This window comes from Ambystoma mexicanum, chromosome 12 (assembly GCF_040938575.1).
Source record: "Ambystoma mexicanum isolate Mex_15411 chromosome 12, UKY_AmexF1_1, whole genome shotgun sequence".
Taxonomy (NCBI): Eukaryota; Metazoa; Chordata; class Amphibia; order Caudata; family Ambystomatidae; genus Ambystoma; species Ambystoma mexicanum.
The window spans coordinates 592,447,766-592,471,241 of record NC_090936.1 but is presented as its reverse complement, the minus strand read 5'-3'; the positions used below and the strand labels follow the sequence as shown (position 1 = coordinate 592,471,241).

The following is a 23,476-nucleotide window of genomic DNA, read 5'->3' as shown; positions in this document are numbered from 1 at the left end:
GAAATTGATTGAACTATTCAATAGCCAATGGCCATCTCCCATTTTGTTGTTAGGAAAACAAGATGGATCATGTTGTTTTTGTATAGACATTCGAAGGGTCAATAACATCTTGACCTTTGATGCCAACCTGATGACTTATACCAACGAGTTTAACGAGTGCCTATGGAACACCAATTACAGCCCCACCCTTGATTTAACCACATTTTATTGGCATGTTCCCCTACCACTGGCTCATATAAAGAATAAAATGCTGTTTCCACACCTAAGGGGATTCTCCAGTTCATAGTGTTACCATTTGAGCTGCATGGAGCACAGCCATGTTCCAACGTTTGCTGGATCACATTCTACAAACCTATCGGTCATTTGCTAGTGCTTATATGGATATAATCCATAGCATTACCTTAGCTGAGCACATGAACTATCTGTATACCATTGCGCGAATCCTGAGGAAGGCATGCCATCTGCTCCAAAATGATGTGCGGTACCTATAGTTCTTAATTGGAAATGGCCTTATCCAATGCCAAGAGATGGAGATTGAGGAAGTCTGGAATGTGCCCATAACAGCAACCGAAAAAGACCATACATCATTCCTGGATATGATTGCCAGTTTGGTCCATCTTTCTTGACAATAGCAGCACCTCTAATTGAAAAATGAAAAAATCGGCCAAACAGACTGAATTGCAGCCAACATGATTAGAGAGCATTACAATAACTCAAGGAATGCATCTGTAACCACCACACTTGAATATGCTGGACGTTTGCATCCAGCAATCCGATGCAGCCACGGTCGGTCAAGGTACCGTCCTATCCCAAATATCCATCAACAAGGAACACCCCATATTATTCACCAGCCGAAAACTGCTCAATTGGGAGAGGAAATCCTCTACAATTGTGCTAAATGCCCTAGCTATCAAGTGGGACACAGAATCCTTAAAATACTACTTGGATGTAGAAGATTTGAACTAGTTACTGACCATGCTCCTCTGGTCTAGTTGGCCAAGAATAAAGACATAACAACTAAATCATGCCATGGTTCCTTGCCTTACAAACCTACACATTTTAGGTGATTCATCAAAAGGGCAATGAACATGATATCGCCGACTTTCTGAGCCATTATCCTCTTGTGAGTGTTAGGGAGAGTTTGAATTCATGGGAAAGGGTATGTGTTATGAAGAACACTCTCCGGGTACTCAGGTAAGTCTTCATAGGTACTTTATTCAAGTTACACAGTCACATCCAGTAAGTCCTTAAGATATTAAGGGGCAGGCCCACCAGTGCCCACTGTCCAGGTCCAATCTCTCCAACTGTCTGGCTGTGGAACACTGGGCACTGGGCTAGACATTTTGATGTTCATACCATACACATTCTACATGTAACATCACACACACACATTTAACATACTCCTTCAACACTCACCTGCACAAACAGGAATACATAAGACATACACAGACAGAAATACATAAGACCGATACAACAGTGTGTGCTGAATTGGATGGTATGACATTCCTTTGGATGGGGAGAACTCCAAGTCCCAGCTGCCATCTAGGAATTGCAACATTGTGGATCATGGAGCCGACGCTGCTCAACCAAGCCGGTATAGGAACATGGCACCAGGCAAGAATCACGGATCAAACAGACAAATACCAGTAGCTCCCTCACCCTGTAAGCAGTGCCTAAAGCCTAATTCATCCACGTATGTCCCTCGCGCAAAAGAGGAGCCACATGGACTGTCCAAAGAAATCCAAAATGGCACTTCAGGGCACAAGCCTCCAACAGAGGTAATATGACAACACATGCAGGTGCAAGTGGTCCTTACCCAACTAACTTATCAGAACAGAGAAACCTAGGAGGCTTTGGAAAGAGCCAATCAGAAGTCAGTGTGCAGGAAATGCCACAGCCTCATGGGTACAAGAGAGGCTGCAGCCAGTAATTTGGTGTCTTGGACTTCAGGGAGGTAGACATACCTAGTGTGACTCCCTGACTGGAAGGGATACTGGTGCTTGTCACGAGGAAGCCTTTTAGGACAGCTTACCAGCCTTTTGGGACTGCTAACCAGGAAGAACTGAAGAATTCTAGTATGTCAACCCTGAGAGAGGAGGAAGACTCCACCTGGGAGAAGATAGAGGTGTTGTTGGAGATTGTGAAACAAAGACTCTGGCATCTACGAGTTAGGAGAGAAAGCCCCAGAAGTTGTGCCTGCTAAGAGTCTGTGTCCAGTGGAAGCAAACTGTGTCCTGGAGAGCTGGATACTTGGAAAAACCTGAAGGGGACCTTTGATGAAAGGACCAGAAGCACAAGAAATTGCTATTTGACTCTGAAGACTCCCTGAGTATTGGGAGTACTCCCAAGAGAGGAAGGCTGATGTCTTGTATTGTTTTCGATTGTTTTGTAGTATAGGGCTGAATATTGTGGTGAGGGCCCCTGTGAGGGTAGAGCCTACCCCGGTGACCCGCAGTGCATTGCACTACAACTCTATCCTGGAGAGCGAGTTCCGCTCCAAAATGGCTGCCGCCGCACTACAATCTAACATGAGGCAGGCTGCTCCACCTTCATCATTGTGGATTGGCCGCAGAAAAATACATCAGGGCCTACGAGGGAGCACCGGCAGGCAAAGCCGGCCCCCTCCGAAGGCCCTTTCATAAGACTTCTACCTGTCTGGCCCTGTCAGGCCACTGGGTCAGCTACCATCATGTAGCGATCACCACGCCACACGGGTAAGAAGGTGCTAATCCCTGCTCTACGTCTGTCTGCAACATTACCAATCCATACTCTGTGCCGCCTTCTTACTTGTTGCCTGCTGCATCGGCATATCACTCATGCCCGTCTTCGCGCTCGCTCACAAAGCCAGCCTATTTGGCCCATTGATCACTAGGCCACAGAAACATGTGCCTAGCGGTGCACACTATCCGAAGTCATCCTCTGGCGTCCTACCCCAACCTTTATAGTCACTCTTCTATTTGCCCAACTGGCCGCCTTACCTCTGCGCACACCTGCCACTCCAGCACTAACAGCAATCATAAAAAGCCACAGCGTACACATTAACTACGCTTGATCCTACCAATGAAGCCAGGAAGATCCTGTGCACCGCACACAACGGAACCCATGCCCTCTATTAACGAACCCACACTCACCATGGAGCACATCACTCACGCCTCCAGCATCCAGACCTTAATAACACTACATGAACTTGCTACCAATGTTTTGAGGGCCCATACTGTGCCCAAGCCCTGTTCATTTGAACCTGCTGCCAATATTTTGAGTGCCCATACTGTGCATGAGCCCATTTCATTTGAGCCTGGTGCTAGTTCTTTGAGTGTATATTCTGTACCCATGCCCCGCCCCCCTGAGCTCGCTGTCACTACCTGCCTCAACTCGGCATCCCAGGGCCAACAACCACTATGACCTATGCCACCCTTATCAAAGCCACGGCCCCCATCATCACACAGTCCACTAACGTTACTAGGCGCGCACTAGGCATATCAGAACTGACCAGCCCGATACCCCACTCAACCACAAGCCTATCCTCAATGCCACATCAACTCCAACCACCAGAGTCTCAGACCTGACACACCCTATCCTCGTCACCTCCTCCTGCTCTACAAAGCTATACACCCAAACCTTAGTCCACAATCCTCGGACCTCGGACCCAGTTAATCACCTTATCAGCACCCCAAACAACAACTGTTCCGCAACAGGAAATATCCAAGGACCATTGATCAATGCCAGATACCTCCCAGCTCATGCCCTTGACATCTTCGATCTCATCACCACCAACGAACTAGATCTGCTAGCTATCACAAAAATGTGGCTGCATGCAGCCTCCGGCACCTCCCTCTCTCTCCCCATGCCAGATAGCTACACCATCTACAGGAGAGATAGACCTCTCGCCAAAAGAGGAGGCTTGGCCCTCATTGTCAAAATAGGCTTGTCCATTAGCAAACTGCCCAACCAAGCATTTCACTAGGGAGAATTGCTCTCGACCAAACTCACATTTTCTAACACCACCTCACTAACCCTCCATATTATCTATAGGCCACTGGGCCCACTACTATCCTTTGATGAAGACATCTCCCTTCTCCTCGCCAACAACATCAAGCCCTCCTCTTGAATTATCCTCATGGTTGACGTTAACCTAGGCCTCAATGACCTTGCAGATGATGATGCCCAATCCATAACCAACACGATTGAAACATTAGGATTCACACAGCATATCACCTGCCCCACGCACAACACAGGCTGCACGCTAGACTGGCTGGCAGATATGAACAGAAAGACCAACATCATATCCAACACCCCTACCCCATGACCAACCACAATATCATCACCTTCTCCTTCCCTAAATACACCACAACTGAAGCCTCTCTTCAACTGGTTTCTGCCACGCTATCAAGAACCACTCGCAACATCACACATGAAAACAATGCTGCGACTGCTGTATTCCATCCTAAACCATTAACAGTCAGCGTGTGATCCCAACCGCATGGTAGAACTCTACAACCAAACCCTCCTTATAGCCATAGACAAGGTAGTTCCAAGGAACATGCGCAAACCTAAACCGAAAGCGCACTTGAACTCATGGTACACTCCAAATCTCAAAGCCATGCGTTCCACCAACCGAGCGGCAGAAACCATATGGAAAACTTCACTGACAGGGGCTAATAAAGACCAATTTACTTCAGCAGCCAAAACATATAAACAAACTTTCCTCCAAGCAAAAAGCATCACCTACAATGAGCGAATACCAAAGACTAAAATCAGGCCCGAAAGAGCTATTTGTAATCCTACGGGAACTCGACTCCCCCATCATGCCCCTAGACCGCTGCATCAAGGACACCACATGGTGCGCTAAGTCCAAAAAGCACTCCTTGACAAAATCACCCAACTCCAAAACAAAATCATCACTAAACAATCAAAACTACACCTTCCAGATACATCTGACCCTACCAATCCTCTGCCTGAACCCCTCAACCTATTTGTATTTAGTCCAGTCTCTGTACCAGAATTCACCAAAATCATCAAAGGCCTTAAGACTGCGTGGCGTAATTCACCCCATTCATCACAGTGCTCATCAACAACTCCTTTGCACTAGGTACTGCCCCGAATAACCTAAAAGATGCTTGGGTCCTCCCACTTCTAAAAAAAACTGACACTGGACCTTAACATCCCTACCAGCTACTGCCCCATCACCACGTCCCCTTTCTTCTTAATATATTGGCCAGAGCAGCATACCTGCAAATACAGAAACATCTCAAGTCTAACCGCCTCCTCGGCCTACACCAATCTGGTTTCTGCCCAGGACATGGTACAGAGGCAGCGCTTCCAGACTTAAAAATCCAAATGGATGAGATCATTGATAAGAGCAACCTAGCCATTCTCCTCCTACTTGACCTTTCCACTGCATTGAATCTAGTAAATCACAAAATATTATGTCACCACCTCTCCTCAGCAGCCCACTTCTCCACCATAGCCATAGCCTGGATTGAGTCCTTCATCTTCAACCGCACAATGAGGGTCTTCTACAAACTAGCTGCTGCCTCCCTAGCCCCAGTCCTATGTGGCATGCCTCAAGGCTCCGTCTCTCACCAACACTCTATAACATCTTTACAAAGCCCCTCTTAGACCTTTTGGACAAACAAGGCATCTCCTACACCAACTATGCGGACGACACACAGATCTTCCTCCCTATCTCTGGCAACTACAACACCGTCACCAACACCCTCAACAAAATATACCAAATGATCCAAGCATGGATGGCTAAACACAAACTATTCCTGAATGACGAAACAATGGAACTGCTAGTAGTAGGATCACAAACCAGAATAAACAAACTGGACGGAAACTACAAATCCTTCACTATTGACGGGAGCTTCATCCCTGTCCTGAAGGAAGTAAAAACTCTAGTTGTCTATCTGGATTCCTCCTTATCACTAACCAGACAAGTCAATGCAACATCCCTGTCAGCAGCCTACACCACTAAACGTATTAGTGCCACCAGACCCTTCCTAACCCCTGAAAGCTGTGTCACGCTAGCCAGAGCTCTTATCTGTTCTATACTAGACTATTGTAATTCACTCTTTGCAGGTTCTGCCACCGACAATGTCAAAGAACTACGAATCATCAAAATAATGCATTTAGCGCGGCACTAAAATTACCCAAAGAAGAGCACATTTCCTTGGCCAGACGAAAGGCCAATTGGATGCCAGTTTGAGACTGCATCATGTTCAAAACCCTCTCCATCACTTACAAGTGCTTAACCAACACTGTCCCCAAATATCTGACTAACAAATTCACCAAACATCAATCCAACAGATCCACCCTTTCAACCCTTTCGCACCTCCTCACCATACCAAAATTCAAACGAGAAAAGGCAGGGGGTCGCAGTTTACCAGTTGTAGCAGCCAAACAGTGGAATGCCCTTCCTATGTCCTTTAGAACAGACCCCTCCCACTTGTCCTTTAAAAAAAAAATGAAAACTCAGCTTCTCTCGCAAGATCTATAGATCATCCTGTACTGCACCACTCAGGGATGTGCTGCCAACTGGGTTCTTCCACCGCTACTGCACTTACAAGCTCATGTATGTACTGTACTGCACCTAGATATGCCCTGCTGTCATCACTGCAATTACTGCGTCATGTTCGTACTTTAACCAGCACCCAGGTCTGAACCTGCCGGGCAGATCGGTCACGGCAGGCAAGGCCGCCACAGAAGTACTGGCACCGGTAACAACAGTGCTGTGCTTCCATGTCCCCATTCTCATAGAGTCGTATGGTACTCAATGGGAATGGTGATTAACGAAATTACCGGCGCCTAACTTTCAGGCCCCAGGGCTTGGAATAGCCCGTGGCACTGGGAAATCAGGCTCCTTTCCCCAAGTATAAAACTGTTCAAAAAAGCAAAGTCTCAAATTTGCCTTTCTTAGAGTTAGGATGCAATAGTCCTATTTAGGCCTTTCCCCAAATAAGGACTCGGGGTGCCCTTCCCCAAGTACCAAGTAACACAGTCCAAACCAAAACATAAAGTAGCTTTGTTCCCATAGTTCAGTTAATGTTGATTTGAAAGTTTGTTTACATAATTTGCAGCTTGCGTATAACTTGAAAATTCCTCTGCTAATCAGGCTTCAATATCTCTTGTTTGTGGAATCTGTAAAGTCACATTGATTCCAGCATACAGTGGTTTGTTTAATATATTGGTCAGATTGTAATATTCATTTAACAGTTCAAGATATAATGGTTTGCTTGAATATAAAGTGTCTTTTCCCATATTTGGGCTTCAAAGGTGTTAATTCTGTAATGGTTGCAAAGTTTTACTTCAGTTCGTCATTCAATAATTATTTCTCTTGCTTAGGGTTAATTTTCCCATCATCTATAGTTCAAGAATTGTTTGTTTCGCTTTAATTGAATGGTTCACAGCTTAGAGATCTTCGAATACGTGTTTCTTGCCACACTCGATCAATGCGAAACAGAATATTCCCCTTTGTTTGATAATTGACCAATATAAGTGTGATTTTGGATATCAGGAGAAAGATTGATCGGTGTGTGCGTGGGGGGATGGATCTGGAGTTGGCGTGGGTCCCCAGTCACAGCGGCATTCTGGGAAATGAGTTAATGGATCTGGTGGCGGGTGAGGGTATGAGAAGGGAAGCGGTTGATGTAAGGTTGCCTTTGAGTGTGGATGAGATGAAGGCAGTGATGGTGAGGCGGGTCATGGATGAGTGGCAGGAGAAGTGGGTGAGTGGGGTGAAAGGCAGGTGGATGTTTGGTATTCGTGAGAAAGTGTCAGTAAAGGTGGATCCGGGAAGTCTAGAATGGAGGAGGGGGGAGGAGGTGATGCTAAATCGATTGAGAATAGGGCATATGGGGCTGAATGACTGTCTGTTTAGAGTGGGGAAGCGAGAGTCGAGGGACTGTGCGGTGTGTGGAGTGTCTGAGACTGTGGAACATTTTCTGTTTAGGTGTGAGAGACATGCTGTAGAGAGAGAATTGATGAGGGTTTGGTTGTCTGCGCAGGGTGTGGCTGAGTTGAGTGGGAAGGCTTTGTTGGGAGGTGACGGGGTGAGTGGCAGGAGGAGGAGTAGTGTGTTGTTGGATTTTGTGAGGCAGACAGGGCGGTGGGAGGAATTGTGAGTTTACGTGGGTTGAATGCTGAATGGTGGATAGGTGCACACCATCCAATTGGATGGGGAAGCGCCTTCGTGGGTCCGCCCACGCCTACACTAATTTAAAGAAGTGTTTGTTTCACTTTAATTGAAGATTTGAAAGTTCAAAGACTTTTGAAAACAAGTTTCTTGCCACACGTGACTCCTCTGATAGAAAGTATTCCTCTTTCTTTGATAATTGGTTTGTTTCACTTTAATTGAATAGTACAATGTTCAGAGACCTTCGAAAACGTGTTTCTTGCCACACACAACCTATTCGGGTCAGGAAAGGCTTAAGTTCTCGCACACGCGCACCAGGTTTCTCAATCCTCAGAAACTCACTTGTCACTTTACAAATGTGTGCTGCAGCACAGATCACACACCTTTCTTCCTTTGGTGTCGGGGCTTCAGTTCCTGCCCTTCAGACACTCCTGGGATGGTCCTCCACCCCAGGGGAATGAGCACAGTGAGTAAAAAGGAAATGGGCAAGGAAATCGGCAGCCTTCCAGCACGGCTCTCTTCACTGGTTCAGGAAGCTGCGCCTTAGGATTCCCTGCTGCATACACCGGCCTCCTTGTCCTTCTCCTATCATTCCCATTTGCCACTGTGTTGGGTTCCATTTATACACCAACAGACCTTTAACAGGCTGCCGGTGTGGATGACCAATCAACTTTGCCTGACCCTCATTAAAGGGACATGTCTGCCTGACCTCCACTGCTCTTAACAGGCATCTTCCTTGTCCCAGTACTAGAGTCATAAAAGAGCATGTTCTTTATTGTCCTTAGTTGCCTCTTCTTCGTCCCCAGTACTGTCTAGTGTCAATTGTGGAGAAATGAGGGGGGCAGGCTTACAATAGCCCATAAAGGTTTGGGAAGGGTTGGGTTGGTTGTCTTTAGGCAAAGGGGGATACCATGTCTTGCCCAAGGACACCTCACTCCAGTCCCCAAGTACCCTCCAGCCAGGTGATCCTCCCTCGCTTCATTGCCCCAAGGGTCAGGATCCAATAACGATTGCCTTTCCATGTACACCTGTGCAGAGAATCCAAGGGGTCGAGGAGTGAGAAAACCCTCAGGTTTCTCACAGTGGGCATATTTTAAGACAGACTGCAGGATTTGATTTGGGCACTAGCAGCATAATAATGTGTTTTATTGGGGCAATGGCGGCATGTATTCTGACAACCCATGCATTGTGAAACCTAGGCCTTTCTCCCTCGATTCAGGATTCTCAAACTTAGGTGTGTTTTTCTCCTGTTCTACAAATTTGCATCGTGATAGTTCTTTAATTCTGGGTGTCGTCGTCTTGCCCAACTGCTCAACCGTCTTGTCACTCGCTGTCTCGTCTTGTCTGCCTGCACCTTGACCTGCGTCCTTCCCTAGTGTTCTCCCCTTTCCCTACCCTTCCCCCTTTCTCCTCTCCTCTCTACTCTATGGTGCTCTCTGTCTCTCCTATTTTTTCTAACTGCTTCTCTATTGACTATCCTGCCCTCCTCACTAAATCTGGTAGGAAGATGTTTAAAGCGGACATCCTGGTCTCCAACCCAGGCCTCCCTACGCTGACACCTATACCAGTGCCTCCTCCAGGAAAACGTTCACTGACATCCTCTTTATCATTCCCTCACCCTACATATGGTCTCTCTGCTCTCTCCTTTCTCTTTTTCTCCTATTAATGGTGGCACCTGGTGGGATGCCCTCCTGTCCTCCTTCCACTCCTCTAAGGTCATCATTAATGTTTATGTGAACAGCACCGTCCTGGTCCAGGGCCCCCAGGCCAACCTTCTCCTCTTCGATAGACGCTTCCCGTGCCTCATCAATTTCCTTTCTTCTCCTGCTGTCCCCTCTCCCCCCCCCCCAAGGCTTCCTTGCCTCCCCCTGCTGCCTCCTCCTCGGCTAACTTGCCCTTTCTGCCCCTTCGGGCTCCTTCCACACCTCCGCTCAGCTGTCAAACACTCCTCTGACATCTGCCGCCTTCTGGATGAACTTGAACTCGATGTCCTCGGTCTCACCGAGACATGGTTCACGGCCAGCTCTGTCACAAGCTTTGACACGCTCCTCCCTGATGGCTACAAGATCCTCTCCGCGCCCAGGTCCAACCGTTCTGGTGGGGGTGTAGCCCTGATCTTCCCCAGGTGGATTCCTGCCTCTGTCATTCCTACGCAGGCCTACTCCTCTTTCGAATGCCTCGTCTTCAGGCTCTCTCTCTCTCTCACCCCTAGCCATTCCCTTACTGTGGCTAATATCTATCGGCCACCTGGTCAGATCTCCTCCTTCCTCTCTGAGTGGGCGGACCTCTCCTCTTCACTCCTGGTCTCGACCACTCAACTCCTCCTTCTTGGAGACTTCAACATCCACGTTGATTCCTCCTGTCCTCCCTCTGGACTTTTTCGCGATCTCTGCGACTCTCTCTCACTCTCTATTCTCCCCTCTGGCCCGACTCACTCTGCACGGCACACTCTGGAGGCTCTGATCTCCTCGGATCTTCACCTTTCTGTCCCCCTCACCACTCCTCTCTCCTGGAGTGATCACTTTCTCCTTTCCTCCCTTCTCACCCCCCCACCCTTCAGGCCAAACCACCTCCATCACTGCCACCCACCTTCTCGGTCATCCAACCCATGAAGCGCGTGTCAGTTGAGGCTTTCACCGCCACTTACTCCCTCTCCCCCACCCCCACCCCCTTTGGCTGACTATCATCCTGACACTGCCCTTTCCATGCTCCACTCTGCTATATCTGATACTGTAGATATTCTTGCAGCTGTCATGAGAATCCGCCTGAAGCCCAAAGCCAAGTGCAACTCCTGGTACGACACAGTCCTGTCACCCTTAAACGCAAGAGCAGGGTGGCCAAGAGGAAATGGCATCCTTCATGTACATCCTCTGACAAACTGGCTTGCCGCCTGCTCCAAAGGCAATACGGGCTCTCTGTCCTCACCAAGAAGAGAGCTCATATCCAAGCCCACATCTCTGCGTCATCTAACAACTCGGCTGAACTCTTTAAAATCTGCAAGGAACTGGCCAAACTGTTCCGCTGTCGCTACCTCTCCTATCCCCTCCCAAGCCCTCTGCACGGCACTGGCTTCTCACTTCATCTCTAAAACTCAGGACATCCTGTCCTCACTCTCCTCCTCTCCCTTCCATCCCTCTACTCCCTGCTCTTTCTCTGGCCCATCTGCAGCACTCTCTCCTCCCTCCTTCTCTGCCTTTCCCCTGTTCTCCGCAGACGAGGTTTCTAGACAAGTCCGATCTATGAAAGCCTCATCAAAACAGGTTCACCCCTGTTCCTCCAAAACCATCAAGGACCATATTGACTCCCTGGCTCCTGCCCTGGCCGACTTCTGCAACCACTCCTTCGCCACCGGAGTCTTCCCATACCCCCTGAAGAACTCCTTTGTGCACCTCCTGCTTAAAAAACCCTCTGCCGACCCCTCCTGCCCGGCTACCTATCGCCCAATCTGCATCACTCCCTTCCTGGGCAAACTCCTAGAAAAGCTGCCCATCTCCCAGCTTAATCTCCACACTGAATCTGCTGGTTGTCTTGATGACCATCAGTCTGGCTTCAGAGCTGCCAGAAGCACGTCAACTGCTCTCCTGAACATCCGTGAAGACCTGCTCTCCAACCTTGATTCTAACCCCCCCCCCGTGTGCTCATCTTGCTTGATCTCTCTTCTGCCTTTGACACGGCCAACCATGCCATCCTGCTCAAACGTCTCAGTGATAACCTGGGTATCACAGGTCAGGCCCTGGCTTGGCTGACTTCTTTGCTCTGTGACCGACCCTGCCAGGTCCAACTTGGATCCTTCCTCTCTGCTATCTTTTTCTATACCTGTGGGGTACCCCAGGGGTATAACATCTCTCCCTGGTTCTTCAACCAATACCTGGTACTTCTTGCCCACCACATCGCTGCTCTCTGCCCCAACTTTCAGTGCTATGCGGATGACACTCAGCTCATTTTCAGGCTACCTTCGGCCTCCTCTTCTTCGTCTCTCATCACTGACTGTCTGTCTGCTATCCAGGAGTGGTGTGCCGCCAACAGCCACTGCCTTAATGCCAGTAAGACTGAGATTCTCCTCATCGGCACACCCGCTCCTACCTTTCCTATCGCTCTCTGGCTGGCCTCTCTTGGCCCTCTTCCCTCTGGGGCCTAAATACCTTCAACTCTCTCTTCCTAAATATCTTCCTTCTCGAGCTCTTCGCTCATCCGCCTCCAACTCCCTAAGGGTCATTCGCTTCTCCAAGCAATGAGTTGGTGGTAGATCTCTTTATTCGGCTGGGGCCTCCCTCTGGAACAGCCTCCCTGCCTCCCTGAAATTTTGAGGAGAACCATCTCTGGTTCTGGAAGCACCTCAAAACCTTTCTCTTTGCTTCTGCTTTTACGCCTCCTCTCACCTGCTGACCTCCTGGCTGAATCTGCAACTGCACTGGTTACCTGGCCACCTTCTGATCACGGGCCCAGGTCCCTCCCCTTGCCAGTCACACACACCTGCACTGCCTGCCTGTCAACCCCCGCACTTGGAGACTGTGTCTGCCTCCCTACAGTCCCACCACCAGCACTTGACACCTGATGTCTGCACTTAGCTTTGCACTTGCCACCTGCTGGCCGTTACTTTTACTTATTGTTATTATTCTATTCTCATGTACTGCACTGTCCCTTCCCCTCCGCCCCACACTTTCCCCCTATCCCATCCCATGCACATGTGCAATCTGAATGATACCTGGCCTAGTTGGATCGTTATCCGTCCTCCCTTTGTTCCCCCTCCCTTGCCTCGTCGCGCCTTGAAACACTTTTGTGTAGGTGCGTTATAAATGCCATATCATATCATAACCCACGTCATTACTTTCCTCGCACACAAATGGCATGAAAGGGGGACAGACCTAGTGTAGGGATAACATGCTTGAAAGTGGAGAAATGCTGGCATATATTGTGCAGATGGTTGTGATTTTATTTTGGGGACAGCCAGCATCAACAACCACAACAAGATGCTGCTGATTGATGGTTGGGAGCTGGCATCTATTGGAGTATTTTATTTGGCCCCGGCAGACCAAAGTGCACATTCTACATTGCCACTCAACATTTCTGAATTGTTTTATGTGAAATGCATGATTTCAACCCATTATATTAAACAATGTCTAAGAGGAAACACTGGTTTAATTGATGTGTGGTCACTTGGTTGAATTCAGGAAAAGCATCAATACCCTTACATTTTACAAATTTACCAGCTGCAACTGCTCTAGACTGTAGTGGTTTTGTGGCAGCGGGGCATGGAATCCCATTACGATGGCTAGTTAAGTCTTTCTACCATCTTTGACACCACTTTGGGAGAACCATATTTCCCCGATCCAAAAAACCCCAGGACTTTTTCCGTAGTTTGCATGCCACACTGAATACTCCCTTGGTCAGCATTTTATGACCGTTGATTTAGGCATTAAGCATGCTTGGAGAAACAAAAAAGGGGTGAACTCTACCAGTCCTGTGGAGGCTGGCAACCATGCTGGAAGGCACCCCGAAACAGTCTGACGGGTGAAAAACCATGGGGAAAAGATTCCTCATACTGCAAGAACGTTACCTGAGGACCCAGTGATTTTGAGGAGAAGATTTTCAAATACCAGGTAGCTTGTGATACCCTGTGGGCTTTTCTTTAATACATCCCTCCATGTCAGACCACAGTAGATGTCTCCCAAACGACCTGCCATCCTGTTAAAAGTGACAGGTGTGTACGCCCCCTCGTGGTCCGTGTCTGCCCCTTTGGCTTAAGCCCTCTTCCAACACTGGCCGTTCATGACTAATCTCTACTGTGATCTAATGTGCCAATAATACAACCATAGTCCCTAAACCACGCAAAATTAATGCACACACAATTACATGTTGGAGAACCCAATCTGAAGTGACATTTTGGGAGAATAGAACCAGACCTCACACTTTTCAAGCCATTAAATGTACAGTTGCACGCAGAATGCTATACCCACACTGAAGAGTCATTAAATAATTGTCCCTCATTACGAGTTTGGTGGTGCAGTAAAAACGTGCTGGTGGTTCCGTAACCTCCACTTCTTTGGTAGTGACGGAATTACTGCCTCTTTTAACGCACAGCTGAATTCCGAGTTGGAAAGTAAAGTGGAGGATTCACCTCCAACAAAATGCCTCCAACTATTGGCGGGTTTAACATGTGGCATTGCCGCTCATGGAAAATCTGCCAAAAATCCCCATAAAGTGCTATGGACTCAAAAAATGGGGATTTACACTGCCCTACACACACTCATAATCCCATGGAAAGGCATGGGGCTGAGTGGCCACAAGAGTAAATGAGTTTGGCAGTAAATCATTGGATTTACTGCCGATTTATCACCAAAGTCGTAATGAGGCCCATCGAGCAAGATCAACACCGTTTAAGCATATACCTTTAAGTACCACAAGGGATCCTTCCTAAAACTCTACACTTAGGTTTAAGAGGCATGCCCCAGCGGCACCAAGGCTTATCTAGAGCCAGCTTTGGCTTTGTACTAAACCGTGTAACCTAGGCCCATCTTAAAATGCAAGGTGGTATGCCTGGGCATTCTTCACAAAATGGGCACAACCCGCATCTCACGATAGCAGCCCTGGTGTTCAGCCAGGGCAGCGGATTGAGAGGCGTGGAGGCGGGCCAAAAAGGAAGGGGCAGCAGTTTGGGGAAGGGGGCCTTCTCCGTGTTGGGCGGCTCAGTGATGACACTGACATGCGCCGGAAGTAGATGAGCATGGGGTCCCGGGCAGGTATAAAGAGAAGAGAGGGCGCGCAAGGTTCTCCCCCTCTCTCTCTTGCCTTGCCTGGGACTGATGAGCTGCAAAGGCAGCACCTTTTTGTTTTGTGTGGGTGTCGGAAAAGCAAGGATTCGACGGTTTCGGGTGGTTAAGTTTTTGGTGTGTATCTACTGCGAGCCCGGGAGGTGAGGTATCAGTGTGGTTAGTTATGAGTGAGTATTGTGATGGCCATGAGGTTGTGCTGCGGATGGGGCAAGTCCGCGTTCACACTCTGGGACATCCGTTGCTTGCACCCCGAGTTTGTTTCTTGCTCCTTTGCGTCAGGAGCACCTCAGTGTTCATCTAAGTTCGGGTAGTGAGGGCTCAGGGTGAGTGTGCAGTGTGCGGCGGGTCATCCATTGTTTGCATCCTGAGTTTGTTTTTGTTACTATACAGCAGCCGCGCCTCGGTTTCATATGCCGGCATAAGCAACAGTAAGAGAGAGGTTGCACGATTGTGCTGGGTGGCTGGGAATTGGAGCCAGGGGTATTTTGCCGTTCACACCAGGGGTACAATTGAGGTTGAGATTGGTTATGCCGGGCGGGGCGGGCGTCTTTGTGTCATAGCTTGTAAGGGTACTCATTTTTTGAGCTGTCGGTAGCGAACTAGGAGCTCGCCAGGCAAGGTAATGGGGTAATGGTTTGCAGCATTAGATTTAATTTCATGCAATAGGAAACAGGTTAACATAAACACAGTTGCTTTCGTCTATTCAGTAGGGGCTTCCCAACGGGGAGTTATCTCATTGTGTTTATGTGCATAGTGGGTGTTGTGTTAGGACTCTCTGCCCTTATTGCTAGCTGGAGGGTCCGGACAGCTATGCAGGCCTGCCTAGTCCTCACTCGTACCACGTGCAAAAATACACAAGACTCTCCAGCTCGGCTGCTCGGCTCGGAATGACTTCTTCTTGTTAGGGTGACTCAGAAACCCGAAGCCAGCGATTTCCATCAATTGAGATGATGTTCGCCAAAATAGGCACCAATCAGCCATCCACCTCCACTAGATCTCGTCCCACTTTCCCGTCTCCCACACAAACTGAAGCAGGAACCTACGCTGCTCGTCCACCACCCCTCTTTTCCAACTGAACAGATCAGATAACCCTTGTACAACCACCCCAATGCCACTCATCCGGCCTCTGAGCGATTCCCGCTGCACGTCAAACCTCACACAGTGCAACATATAATGAGAGACCGTCTCCGGGCACCCGCAAGCCTCACACGCCGCCGATGCAACTCTATCCATCAAACACTTCCATCCCGCCAACCGTGCATGACCCACCCTAAGGCGATTCAAAATAGTTTCCTCCCTTCGTGTCAACTCTACCCCCCCTCACCCCTCAAACGCCCAAAACTTGGAATGATGTCCTTCCATACGATCTTTATTCCAGCTCCCTGTCACGTCTTTCGGGTCTCCCCTCAATCACGTGACTAGGCTCAACCTAGTAACACCACATTGGGAATGTGCTTGATAACGCTTGAAAAGCACTGCTAGATCGCTTACAGACAGAATGAATACTACGGCAGTGCCCATGTCCTTCCCGAACTGAATAATGTGACCCAATAGGAGGGGCCGCCATTGCTAGATTCCCGCGCATGTAAGATCCCAAATATTGTTAGCCAGCACTTTTCACTTCGAAGGCAACAGTGGTCGATGCATATAATGCAGTACACATTCACAACATAAGGCGTGTTTAATGTTATTGGGGAAGCTGGAGGACTGCGGTGCGGCCTGGGGTGTGATGGGGATACGGTGTAGGGTTTCCAGTGGAACAGGTGTGCTTTATCTTACCTTTTGGGTTTGGGAGCGTACCCCTTTTCGTGCTCAGTGATGAGAATATGCATACGCCCTTCCCCCTTTTGTCGTCGGTGCTTAGAATGCACTGCGAGTGTCCTCTTTCCTGCAGGGAAACTAGTGCGCTGTGTGTGTTGTTATGGTCACGTTCCTGGGGCGATGCTGCCTCGCATTTGCATGTGGTTGCTGCAGCACATGGTAGGTCTTTCGCTGGCCATGACTCGCGGTTACATGAAGGGTTTGGCGATGCAGAATAGCTGCGCCCTGGAAATGGGGTCCTACACATGAGCAAGAGCAGTGAGCAGTGAGGTAGGGACAACTTTTATAGGTGGTTTTAATGTAGGAATCGCGTTTGTTCCAAGGGCCTAAAAGGCCTCACGCAGCTCCAGCCGGGCCTGGGGTCTGGTGAGTTGTTGTTAATGTATAGGTTTGTGCAGGGCCTTAAGTGGGGTAAGAAATCAAGGGGGAGCCCTCATTTGGGGCCGTGGACTGTGGGATGGGCATGGCCTTAAAAACATACACAAACCATAGCAAGGTACGCAAACATTTTGTTTATTTGTATGCGTACCTTACTATGGTTTGTGTAGTATACAAGCCATCTTTATATGTTTATAAAAGATGGCTTGCATACTACACAAACCACAGTAAGGACGCACATAAATATATAAATGCTTACATTTATATATTTGTTTGAGTGCCTTACTATGATTTGTGTAAAATGGCTTAAAAAGTACATAAACCATAGTAAGGTACGCACAGAAATATATAGCATTTATATATTTGTGTGCGTACCTTATGGTTTGTGTACTTTCCAAGCCATCTTTGTTAAACTTTTCTATGTTTATAAAAGATGGCTTGAAAAGTGCACAATTCAATCCATCTTTTATAAACCTCGAAATATGTTGAGGAGTCCCCAGGTTCGCCGAGGGTTAAAGACGCCTCGGCGATCTGGGGAAACAAAGGCACATTAACTTCCTCTGGTGACCCCTCGCGCGAGGGGTCACCAGAGACAGTTACAGTGACTGAGAGAAGTGCCAGCCAGCTACAGCGATGCTGTGGCTGGCTGGCAGTTCTGTCAGCTTGCCTGACCTAATGGCAGACGCATCTTTCATCGCGGCTGCGGCCGCGACCGGTTAATGCATCCCGCCAATGTTGTGGGGTTATGTCTTCGGGAAGCTTAGATTTTGAAGAAACTTGCAGTGGTCGGTCCAATCTGGCGGGCGCACCTATGAATTCCCTGGTGGCTTCTGCCACGGGCAACGGAAGGAGTGCAAAAATGTGTTTATATAGTATGTCGATTGAAGGGCTCACAGGGGGTGTCCCATAGGTGGGGGACGCATCAGGGTAGAGATTATGGGGTTCCATGGGCGATCTGGGTGCAATAGGTCGGAGGTCAGGGTGGTTGGCCGTAGGTTTTGTCTCATGATAAAGGCATAATGCTCAGAAAGGGGGGAGTGCCAGTGGCCAGTAGGCTATTGGCCCTGTGGCGGTAGGTTGGTACACATTGCATTGAATTGAGCTATCGGCACAACCATTTAGGACACTGGAAGCACGTTAAGGGAGATTTAGGGCTTAATTCAGGTTATGGTCCTAGGTTCGGCAAGGAACCGTGAGAGGTGCAAGGCTAGGGGCTCATAGAGCGGTCCTTGCCAGTCGGTGCAAGGGGGAGAGGGTCTGGTCAGTTTAGGGGGTCACTTATTTCCCTCAGGCCCATCCCGGAGCATGGGAGGCTGATGGCCACTGCCACGCCCCTCCGCTCACGTACATAGTGATGACGTAGTTGATGACGCAATAGTTGATGATGTCATGGTTTGTCACATTGTGATGATGTAAGAGATGTAACAATAAATGCAGTCTAATGCCTTCCAAAGAATATTTGTGTCTGGTGTTCTTTACTTAGGGTGACCAGATTTCCAAAAAGAAAACCCAGGACGACTAACAACATAAAAGAGGGACTAGCCCATCGCGGCCCACTAATTACCGCCCCTCCCCCAACACGCCCCCACAACCACCACCCAATCATATTTCCACCACTTCCCCTTTCTATAAACTGTATATGATCTCATTTGTGTACTTTTGTCTGTGAATCTTGCCATGTTAATGCAAAACAGCCGTTTGCTCTGATTGATTTAACAACGCTTGCTGTACACTTATTTCCAAGCCAATCACTGTGGCACAGTCTGTAAGCGACTTGTATCTGAAAGGTTGGGGGTTCGAGCCAATCCTTCAACATCAAAATTGTGATAAAAGAATTGCAATTTTAATGACCGTACTCCCGGGACCCCGGGACGGAGGGTGATTTCCCCGGACTGTCCCGGGAAAACCGGGAAGTCTGGTCACCCTATCTTTACTGGCCCTGCCGACTTTGCTACTCACGCAGGGCGGCGGATTGAGAGGCATGGAGCTGGGCCAAGAAGGGAGGGGCAGCAGTTTGGGGAAGGGGACCTTCCCGGCATCAGGCGGTGCAGTGATGTCACTGACACGTGCCGGCACTGGAAGTAGATGAGCAAAGGGGGCCTGGGCAGGTATAAAGAGAGGGAGTGCAAGGTGCTCCCCCTGTCTCTCTTGCTTTGCCCGGGACAGATGAGCTGCAAAGGCAGCACCTTTTTGTTTTCCCGCCCACCCACCCTTTAGATCAGGGGTTGAGAGGGTGTCTTGTGATAGGGTGGAGCAAATTGCTTTGAGCTATGGGCTCAACCATTGAGGTCACTGGAAGCACGGGAAGGGAGATCTAGGGCTTACTTCAGGGTATGGTCCTAGGTTTGGTGACGAACCTTGAGAGGTGTAAGGCCAGGGTCTCATAGATCGGTCCCTACCAGTCTGTGCATGGGGGAGAGGGTCTGGTCAGTTTAGGGGTCACTTATTTCCCTCAGGCCTATCCCGGAGCATGGGAGGCTGATGGCCACTGCCACGCCCCTACGCTCACGTACATAGTGATGACGTAGTTGATGATGCAATAGTTGATGATGTCATGGTTCGTCACATTTTGATGATGTAAGAGATGTCACAATAAATGCGGCCTAATTCCTTCCCAAGAATATTTGTGTCTGGTGTCCCTCACTGCCGGCTTTGCTGCTCACTTTCAGGAAACCATTGCAGCACAGCTTGGATATCCGATTCAGATAATAATATCAGGATATTCACAGGCAATCCTGAATATCCCCCTGGCCTATGATGAATACCGCCGGAAGTGTACTTAAGAATCGCACCAGCCATAGCGGCCACCTGCGCTCATATGCACGCCCACCAATAACCTCCCCAGTATTATCACAGGCAATAGAGGAAAATGGCCAAACAGAGGCCACACCGAAGTGACATTAACATCGGTAAATGCCCACACAGCGCTGCTGAGGGGGCATTTACAGGTTTTGGGTGGGCCGTGCCTGCTCAGACCCTACCCTGCCTCCGCCTCTTGGATGAGGTGGGGCTAGAGAACACACGCGCGCCCTTCAGTAGCACAGAATTGAATCAGGGATACAGGCCTTTTCTCTGCCAGCAGAGCTGCTTTGAATTAGAGGTCAGTTTAAGGGGTCAGGGTTAAGGACGGTTTCTTGCATCCAGTCCATCTTTTATGTTCAGAGCCCAAACGGCATAAAAGCAGTGAACATTGTGGTTGGTAAAGAAGCGCAAAGCAACTGCATGCACAATGCAGATGAGGGCTTCTGTCCCCCAATCAGAAGAAGGGTCTGCCTCTTCGCTGCTACTGCGCTGCTGGCCTGCTGCTGGAGAAATGGTGACCAGTAGCACAATGGTCCTCCATAGCCTGTATTGCCAAAGCACTTAAGGCTCACGCAGTAACAAAAATATACAGAGGTCCTACACGCTCATCATACGCACAAAAAGGGCCCCGGGCCCTCCGACGACCTGCCGCCATCAGTCTGAACCCTCTTGGGAAAATGTTGACCCCATTGCATTGGCTGGAATGCGGCGCGCGCGCCGTGCAGCTGTCAGAGAGGTTTATTATTGGACCAGGAGCTGAGAGTTCAATTTGCTGCCGTCACGCTTCCCCTGGCAAAGCCCTTCACATTATTGACCTCCCCAGAATGGGAGGGGTCTTGGTGGATGCAGATACACTCATTGAGGGCTTCAGCTCCCTTGCGTTCAGTCACGGGTGAGTCTATAAAGTCCTTGCTGTCGCTGAGGTCTTCAGACCGCTTGCGTATTTATAACCCTGGTGTTATTTGAGGGTGTGCTGCTATCGCGTGTTTTGGCCGCCGTCCTATGTGAGTACAGGGCTTGCGACTGGCACTCGCGGAAAGTACCAATTTGCTGGTCACGTAAGATGACTAAGAAGAATGTGGACGTTTGCAACAGATGCTTGGCATGTGATGGGTGCATGGGCAGCAAGTGACTAGAGTCACTGGGATTGGCGGCAGGTCGTGGTGCACGCGCTGGTTGCATGGACAATTGGGTGCCCAGGGTGTAAACCGAGTGGCTTGAATGCATCAGGTGGAGGATATAGAGCACTGGAGTTCGCATTGCGAAGTCTCGGGAGGATAGCTCAATCGCAACGTGCTCGCCTTGGAAGCAAGATGACAAGGAGCAACACAGGTTCGATCCCCGGGTCCGCGTTTAGAAACCTCTGTTTAGTCTCAGGACAGACTTGAGGCTGTAGGCCATGACTACAGCTCTTTTCATTTGGTTTCTAATTGGGCACCCCTCTCTGCTGCTTTCAGTATGAAAACCATGCAAGGGATACAGACCAAACTATATGATGATTTAAAGGGTTAATAGACTGCCGACAATAGAAAGGTTTGGAAAGCTACTGAATGCCACTACTTTCAAGTGGACAGATATCCAGTAAGACTGACGGATTGATAGAAGGGGGGCGGATGTCTGTAGTCCTACTGTGGAAAGGAGTGAGAGTGTTCCCTGGCTAAAGTGCGACATTAGGGTACAACCAGAGGAGAAAAGAATAGGTTAAAGCAGTAAACATTTCAAGTTGCAAGCTATTTACCAGGCAAAAGTAGTCACTTAGCCCCTGGCATGAAAGCCAGTTCTCCACATCTGCACGCGCACCATTCATTTTACCCCTCCAAGAGTGCGTTATCCCTTGCCCATGGCTAGTGGCAAGTGCCATTTTGAGGCCCAGGTAACTGAGCAGTCTCTCCATGACCCGCAAGGGCCCTGGAGAAATGTAGCCTATCCATGACTCCCTGACTGCCACGCATGCAATCTGTGTCTCAGTTGAGTTATGAATGAAGACATTATTTGCTGTTAATCTAAATAAAGTAGGATTGGTTTGAATAGTAGGTTGTAATTTAGCGCTGTGTACTAGGCGTGGGGATTCTATCTTGGAAGCAATTCGTTTCCTTCACCTATTAGCGATGAAGCCTTGCTTATGGCTGGTTTTGGTTCCTTATTGCGCTCACACACGAAGGTGAAATTGACAAATGTTGGGAATGCCAATGTTAAAGTATAAACACTGTGAAAATAAAGTGTTTCCCTAAAAACAAAGTCGATCACGCTATAAACTAAACCTACACTTTAACTATACTCCTTGGACCTGACAGCGCCATAGCGCATTAAAATATACCTTTCAACAGAACCCTGCCCAGGGCCCTGCATTTATATTGGACAAATGCAGCTTAATTTCTCCCAAAAGCATATCTCTCCGGCACTATTCTCCCCTTATGATTCTCCCTATTGAAGTCATTATTCGTATTGTCGCTCAAACTTTGTCTCAGTGTCCATGCTTTGTCCAGTGGCTGTTTTCCTATGTATTGCACTCACCAGGGCTGGATTTCAAGCCAAGGCAAGGATTTCATATTTCAGATAGCAATGCAAGTTAGGTAGACTCTAGCATTGGGTTGAATTCATAATAATCACAAAATAACCTGCCTAGAGAGCATACCTTCACTGGTTGGTATGCATTAGCAATACAGTGATATGGGGTCTAACGGAGGCTGGCCATGGTGGACTGGTACTGGAGGAGGTGCAGAGAAGCTGGCAATGGGGCCTGGTTTACATGAAGGCAGGGGTGTTGCTAGGTCTGCGAAACATCCGGGGCTGCACTAATGTCAGGAATGACGGGACCCAGGGCTAGCTAGCCTCATGGCTGTAGCCCCTAAGCTTCTATCGGGGGCTACAACCAAAAGACCCAGGGCTATAGCCCCCCAGCCCTTCCTTAGCAATGCCTCTGCATGAAGGCAGGGCTGCATGGAGTCTCCTAATGGGGTTGGGGGGCATGAGTCAGGTGTGGTGGGGTGTGGCGAGTGCTTCAATAGGGGAATAGTGTAGGGGGAGGGCGTGCATGGAGAAGGATAGCGTGGGGCTAGCTCTGGGCTGAGGTAGGGATGTATAGGTGCAGTTTGAGAACGTGTAATAATGCTTACTCTAACCTAACCCCTAGGTTATCTTACCCCCTGCCCTATGCCAATATCACTAGCCCTCTCCAACCACCCCATGCCTTGCTTATCACATACCAAAACCATTGCTCTCTTAGCCCAGCCTTACTTTAACACCTACCCTAACACTTACCCTGACACTTAATCTACACTATGGTTTACAAGAGTGGGCTCCCAACATTTAAGTGACATGTTTTAAACAAGTAGGATATGTAAGCGAAAAGAGAACATAAACCCATGTATGTGTAAAACCCGTTATCATGGGGGCGGGGGTTGCCATGTAGGTGACATTCCCTCCTGTATATATCACATGCTGAGTAGATGAAGGACCTGCTGCACTCAGGTACACATCAAAAAATGTGTATACATTTATTCAGTGTTTTGTTACACATTAGTGCATGGCATAAAACAGAAAACATAACAACACAAAAATGACAAAC

General features: G+C 48.7%; 1 protein-coding gene across 2 annotated transcripts in view; it reads right to left on the bottom strand.

Moving 5' to 3' along the window:
• CARNS1 (carnosine synthase 1) overlaps positions 1–23,476 on the bottom strand; it is a 240,657-nt gene that overhangs the window by 77,911 nt on the left and 139,270 nt on the right. The gene's annotated exons all lie outside the window — the stretch shown is intronic.